The sequence below is a fragment of the Larus michahellis genome, chromosome Z (genome assembly GCF_964199755.1).
Source record: "Larus michahellis chromosome Z, bLarMic1.1, whole genome shotgun sequence".
Classification (NCBI taxonomy): domain Eukaryota; kingdom Metazoa; phylum Chordata; class Aves; order Charadriiformes; family Laridae; genus Larus; species Larus michahellis.
This window is the reverse complement of record NC_133930.1, coordinates 65767727-65774689: the sequence shown is the minus strand read 5'-3', so window position 1 is coordinate 65774689 and position 6963 is coordinate 65767727.

The window sequence follows — 6963 nt, the reverse complement described above, 5'->3', positions numbered from 1 at the left end:
ACCAGTTCCATCCATCAGTTTTAGTCAAACGTGATGCTCACGATCTGAGTAGGCTCATACCTCACAGTACAAAGTTTGTGCAATACCCTGTGCCCAACACGAAGAGTTAGGAACTGCATCCTGCTGATGTGCTTCCTCTTAGCTTCACTCAAGGTCTTCCCAGGCTGCAGTGACAAAGGTAGGAGCAATTTTGACCCCCAGAGCTCCGAGGAATGATAGCTCTCTAATGTGCCTGCCTGGCTCAAGATTCCATCTGAGCATGGTCTGTCAGAAATCTGTGAGATTTGACTGTTCTCCCTCTGCTTTTCCTTCCTCAGCTATCATGAGAGTATTGGAATACTTAGTTTCACAAGAAAGCTATTGAAATAAGTTATTTTTTTCTTTTTTTCCCCCATCCTTTTCCCTGCTCTCTTCTTCCCCAGTTACACAGCTTATGCAATATTTTGAATGCTGACCTCATCCTCTCCCTTCTTCTCTACTTCCCTCCCTTTAATTCCATATCGATAACAGAAGCCTGTAATTCTGTTTATGGTTTAAAAATTGATGCTACAAGTCACCTTTATCAAAGGAACTTCAAGGTAACCTGATTACATCCAGCAGCTGAACTGAGTTAGCCTACTACTCTATTACATCAGCAAGGATGTGCTTTGCTACGGGCCAAGTGCAAGGTCCTCCACCTGGGTCACGGCAATCCCAGGCACAGATACAGGTTGGGCAGAGAATGGCTTGACAGCAGCCCTGGGGAGAAGGACTTGGGGTTGTTGGTGAATGAGAAGCTCAACATGAGCCATCAGTACATGTTTGCAGCCCAGAAAGCAAACCGCAACTTGATCTGCATTAAAAGAAGGGTGGCCAGCAGGTTGAGGGAGGTGATTCTACCCCTCTACTCCACTCTGGTGAGACCCTAGCTGGAGTACTGCATCCAGCTCTGGAGTCCTCAGCACACGAAGGACGTGGACCTTGTGGAAAGGGTCCAGAGGAGGGCCATGAAGATGATCAGAGGGCTGGAGCACCTCTGCTATGAGGACAGCGTGGGAGAGCTGGGGTTGTTCAGCCTGGAGAAGAGAAGGCTCCGGGGAGACCTTATAGCAGCCTTACAGTACCTGAAGGGGGCCTACAGGAAAGACGGGGAGGGACTCTTTATCAGGGAGTGTAATGATAGGACGAGGGGTAACAGTTTCAAACTGAAAGAGGGTAGATTTAGATTGGATATCAGGAAGAAATTCTTTACTGTGAGGGCAGTGAGGCAGTGGAACAGGTTGCCCAGAGAAGCTGTGGATGCCCCATCCCTGGAAGTGTTGAAGGCCAGGCTGGATGGGGCTTTGAGCAGCCTGGTCTAGTGGGAGGTGTCCCTGCCCAGGGCAGGGGGTTGGAACTAGATGATCTTTAAGGTCCCTTCCAACCCAAACCATTCTGTGATTCTAAAACAAGGCGGGAAGAGAGAACATTTGGCATGCACCTTGTATAAAGCAGGCAGGCTGACCCCTTATCATTAGCCATAAGGGAACAAAATAATAACCGAGTGAATGAGTAATCGGAGGTGGATGCGTGCCCTTTAGCCCGTTGTGGCAGCACGCCAGGGGAGGCGAGTCTGCACGAAGGCGCCACAGTGCTTTTCAAACAGAGGAGAAGCAAATTACTGTCCATAGAAAGAAGTGGTGCTTAGTGCTAGTGACGCTGTAGTCACACCAGCTCACTGATGCCAATTCGGTGTGGCCACCTCCTCTCTGCCCTCAGTCCCCCTTTTCCTAGAGGGAAGATGTCATAGTGTTGGGAAATTGGTGTGATGTTGGGAAATTGGTGCACCGTTGGGTGGTGCGTGGTACCGCAGTACTTCCAAACTGGGAGACAAGATGCATGCTCAAGACCCTGTGGGGGCAAAGTTTAGAACTGTGAGTGCAGTGTATTCGATCCTGTGGTTCAGTCTTGTGACTGCAGAGGACGGGTTTGCCCCAGTCGTGTTCGGGAGGGAAGCAACACCAGTGGTGATGAGCAAGGAAAAGATGCTTCCAGCGGGATGGGAGTCAGGCAAAGAGTAAGGGGGCTTCTCCTCCCAGCATCGGTAGTAGGTTCAGCAAACAAAGACCACGAGGAGGGTTTTTTCTGCTTGGCAAGGTGATTGCAGGAACAGGTAGGAAAGATGTGCGACTTCAGGGAAGTCAGAAATCTACACCAAATGTTTAGCACACGGTATTAATAACGATCACATAATTCGCTGCATAGGCTGCCTGGAAACCTGATTTTAAAGGCCAATTTTCTTATTTCTTTTGGTTTTGTTTTTCCAGTTTTGTTTGTCTGTTGTCCCTCACAGCATGGAGGCTGGAAAAAAAAGCTGGATTTCCCTCACCTTGAAGGACCTAGCAATAGTATCAGGTTCTGGTAAGATGCTTTGGAACTGTGTGGTAGGCAACAGGGGCACATCACTAAGGTTTTCTCTAGTTGCAGTTGGTGACCCAATTATTTTTTCTCAACAGTCTTTGCCCAGCCTTCTTCAGTTCATGTGAGTGCTTATTCTAAGGGAGACAAACAAACAAACAAACAAACAAACAAAAGGCTGCTTGATTTTCTTTCTCAGAAAATGAATTTTGAGGAAACCCCCAGGACACGGTGGTGGTTGTGGGTAGGAGCCATAGGCGAGACCTGGCTTTTCCACATACGTTCTGCCAAAGTCCAGCAAGTGGACTCCTTACATCCTGGCGAAACTAAAGGGTTTTCTCTACCTCACTGGTATGAACATGTACCAAATGGCTAATAGTCGCTGGGGGGAGGGACAACATGGAAGTATATTATAGGCATGATTTCCTGATGTTTTGGAACTCACCTACATTTAGGCTGCTGTCAAGAGGAAGAGTCCGAATTTCCACGTTTCCCCTCTTCTGTATTCCTAGCTGTTATTTTCTGTGCATTTTCACAAATAGCAGAAAGGAGAGGGGGGAAAAGTAATGTGGGTTTGGAGAGGCTGGTTGGGTTAAGGCGCTATTTTGTGCCAAATTAGTTGCCTGAACTGGCTTGGGCTGACGAGTATCAAGTTTACGGTGCTGTTGGTGTGAAGGATGCAGTTAGCGCTCTAAGAAGGGGAAGCCCCCACTCAGCAGAACATGGAAGGCAGGAACTCCCATTAGCTTTTGCAGAAAAGATGAAGAGTTTTGTGTGTGTGTGCATGTGTTTGAATTTAATACTATCCCTGCTTTCACCGGAATGAAGCTTCATGCAGGTGTGTAGTAATGCTCTCCGCTTCGTGCCGTGCCTGCACTTCCATTTCCAAGTTTCCACCTAATAGTCAGCTGACAAACGCTAAATCAGTCTCCGGGTTGGTGTTATCCAGGCCTTTGCGGGCCATTGCTCAGCTGGTTCAGCCGCAGCTGCTAGCGAGGTGTTACTCCCAAGGACACGGGAGACTGCATTTACAGACCAGGTGTGACGTGCAATAAAGATCGTAAAAAAGCTGGCTATTTAGACAGAAAACTGAGCAAACAGTTAAACTGAGCAAACAGTTCCTTTTGTGCTCAGTGCCTCTGTGTGTGCTTCTATAAACAGGAGAGGAATAGTGTCGTTTGAAAGGATTTTGCCAACATCTGCTTTCAGTTTGCCTGCTGAGACTGCCTCAGTCTGACATGCAGATTTGCTCAAGAGGGAAAATTGACTGATCTCCTTTGACACTTCTAGGTTTATGGTTTGAACCCAGTGGAGCTTTCTGCTAAACATGGTTCCACGTAATGAGAATTTACAAAAGGGACGGGTGTTTTTCGCTTTCTTGGGTTATAAAATCAGCGTAATACTATTTTATAACTATAGCGCTTCATGGTAGCCTGTTGTTCAGTGAACAGCCACAACAAAATATATGCATAAATTTCATTTAACTGTCTCTTCAGCTATTCCTTGTTTATCAGTAGCCTTCCTGGATTTTAACAACAAAAAAAAAGCAAACAGTAAAATGCATATATTAAAACAATGTACACTATATGCACTAACTCAGCAGCATTTGGGAGAGTTTATTCCCTGAGCTTCACACAATGTTACGATGCCTCTAACTATTCCTGTCCAGAATACCAAAATACAGGCATTTCACTGATACATTTATAGTTGTTTTTCTAGACCTTCTGGGTTTCCTCCTGGTGGCTTCTACTGACCCTCCAGTTCCCATTTAGCCAAGCTGGCCGGCGAGACTGTGCCTGCTCAGTTTAGATTAAATCTAAAAGGATTTGTGTGACCAGGCCTACGTCCTCACAGGGCCGTGGTTAGGAGCCCTTGTCTACACCTGCTGTTGGGGGTGATCCCAAGAAGCAACTGCTTAGGAAAGTCCTCTGAGAGGATACCTGCAGGATTGGTATAATAATCAGAAGCTTTTGTCTTTCTCCCGTAGCTGGTATTGTCTCTATTATGATTTACAGGCTGCAGCATTTTAGCAAGCCGAATTCGAGCAGGAATTCCAGGCAATCGTATGCTAGCGAAGCTTTCCCCAAGCTGGGGAAGAGCGGCTGGAGAGCTGCCTGGCAGAAAACGACCTGGGGGTGCTGGTCAACAGATGACTGAATATGAGCCAGCAGTGTGCCCAGGTGGCCAAGAAGGCCAACACCATCCTGGCTTGTATCAGGAACAGCGTGGTGAGCAGGACTAGGGCAGTGATTGTCCCCCTGTACTGGGCGCTGGTGAGGCCCCACCCCGAGTGCTGCGTCCAGTTCTGGGCCCCTCACCACAAAAAAGACATTGAGGTGCTGGAGCAATACCAGAGAAGGGCAACGAAGTTGTGAAGGGTCTGGAGAACAAGTCTTATGAGGAGTGGCTGAGGGAGCTGGGGTTGTTTAGCCTGGAGAAAAGGAGGCTGAGGGGAGACCTTATCGCTCTCTACAACTACCTGAAAAGAGATTGTAGAGAGGTGGGGGTCATTCTCTTTTCCCAAGTAACAGGCAATAGGACAAGAGGAAACAGCCTCAAGTTGCACCAGGGGAGGTTTAGATTGGATATTAGGAAAAAATTTTACACTGAAAGGGTTATCAAGCACTGGGACAGGCTGCCCAGAGAAGTGGTTGAGGCACCATCCCTGGAGGTTTTTAAAAGATGGGTAGACATAGTGCACAGAGGTACGGTTTAGTGATGGGTTTTGTCAGAGTTGGGTTGATGGTTGGACTAGATAGTCTGAAAGGTCCCTTCCAACCCAGGCATTTCTGTGATTCTACAATTCTATGATTCTAAGGCTGTGTTTCTAATACAGGATGTATAAGAATATTCCAGCCATCCCCTATTAAATTTATAAATGCTTTGCCTGAATCACTTTACCTTTTTTCCCCACAATGGGCAGTGTTTGTGACAAAAATCTTCTGGAAGCTCCAAACAGCTCTCCAAAAGTGTAGCTGTTGGTGGAAGGAGTAACCACCCTGAGTTGGATGTCTGTTTACTAAGTAGTCATCTGTGCCAAAATACTTGGAAATTACGTCCTTGCAGAGAGCGTGCTAGAAAATTACTGCTTTCCATAGACATTTCATACTGACTAGGCTTGCTCGCTGCCAGCCTCTGTGAGTTCACTCTAGATAGCTCTTCCTCCCTCCACATTTTTTTTTTCTTTTGTCCATTGTGTGTGGAGCCCCATGCCAAGGTATTTCATTGTGTATGTGACCTTCTTGCCTTGCCAATTTCTGTACTGAATTCATTTAGATACTGCTTAAAAGTTCATTGTGTTCTTAAAGTCAAAAAGATATCTTTTCCCAGGCTCTGCATAACAAACAGCAAGCTCGTGCTATGATGCATGATGATGCAGTAAGTGCATCGTATTCTGGAGGTATGACATTCTACATTAAGCTTCATAACAAGGATTTATTAGCCTTTGGCAATGCTGGTAATTCGGGCTGTACAATAAAGGCCTCTTCAACTGCTGTTCTCACTTAATGGTATTGATAAGGTAATTTTCCACTGACTAGGCATTTTAGCAGTGCTTAGCAGGAGATTAAAGGAAAATCATTCCAATGTGCTGTCAAGTACAAAATTAAAAACCAGCTCTTCATGCTATCTACAGATAGATAGATAAGAGCTCCTTCCAAACAGAAAAGGTAATGAGTAACTTAATTATAACCCTCCATGCTGCACCTGGCACGCAGAACAAAATACAGGTCTGAATCCTTCCCGCTATCGCGGCAATACGCACACGTGGCCGCTTTCTGGAGCAGGGGCAAGGTGGGAAGAAAGTCAGCTTATACTAACAGCTGTTTCCACGACGTATGTACCGAACCATGGACTTTCCCTCACAGATGAATCATGTGACAAATAAATGCTTTATGACACTGGGTCCTGATACTAGTGCAAAGAGATGTCCTTCGCAGTATGTTTTCCCCAAAACCAGTTCTAAGTGACGCCACTAACAGCACGCGTGAAAAAAATAAAAATCCACATTAGCTGATTTGGAAATGGTCAGCCTTCTAAAGACTCTGATCAAAGGTAATGGCTATAAGGAAGATGGCCGTTGAACTGAAAGATTTAAACTTCTTGATTGTGGGGACAAATCTTCCACACTTCTCTTCCAAGTCCCTTCGTACATTTCTGGTTCTGAAATCACGCTTTGACCATCGCAGTAACTCCCCCCATGAAAAGAATTTGTGGTTTGGGTTCTAATTGAACTAATGCGAGCACAAGAGTTGGATTAGAGTTAGGACCCTCATTTTGAGGGTGCTCAGACCTGGCTATTGAGAGCTCCCATATTTAGTTACTGCTTCTTTCTGCTTACAGCCCATCCTCTGCCTCCATTTCCCTTCTTGTGCTACCAGATGTAACCTGGATTCAAAAGGTGGTCTGCTAAATAGTAACTTATCCAAAAATAGTTAATTTCCTACCAGATATATGAAGAAGAGTCTTTAAGACAGCCCAGTATCAGACAGGCCTGTCGAGCAATGCCTGAAATAATATTTTAGTTTTGCTGACACAACTACTTTTTCCCCTCTATTGTTTTCTGTAATTTCATTCCAAGCAAAGTGA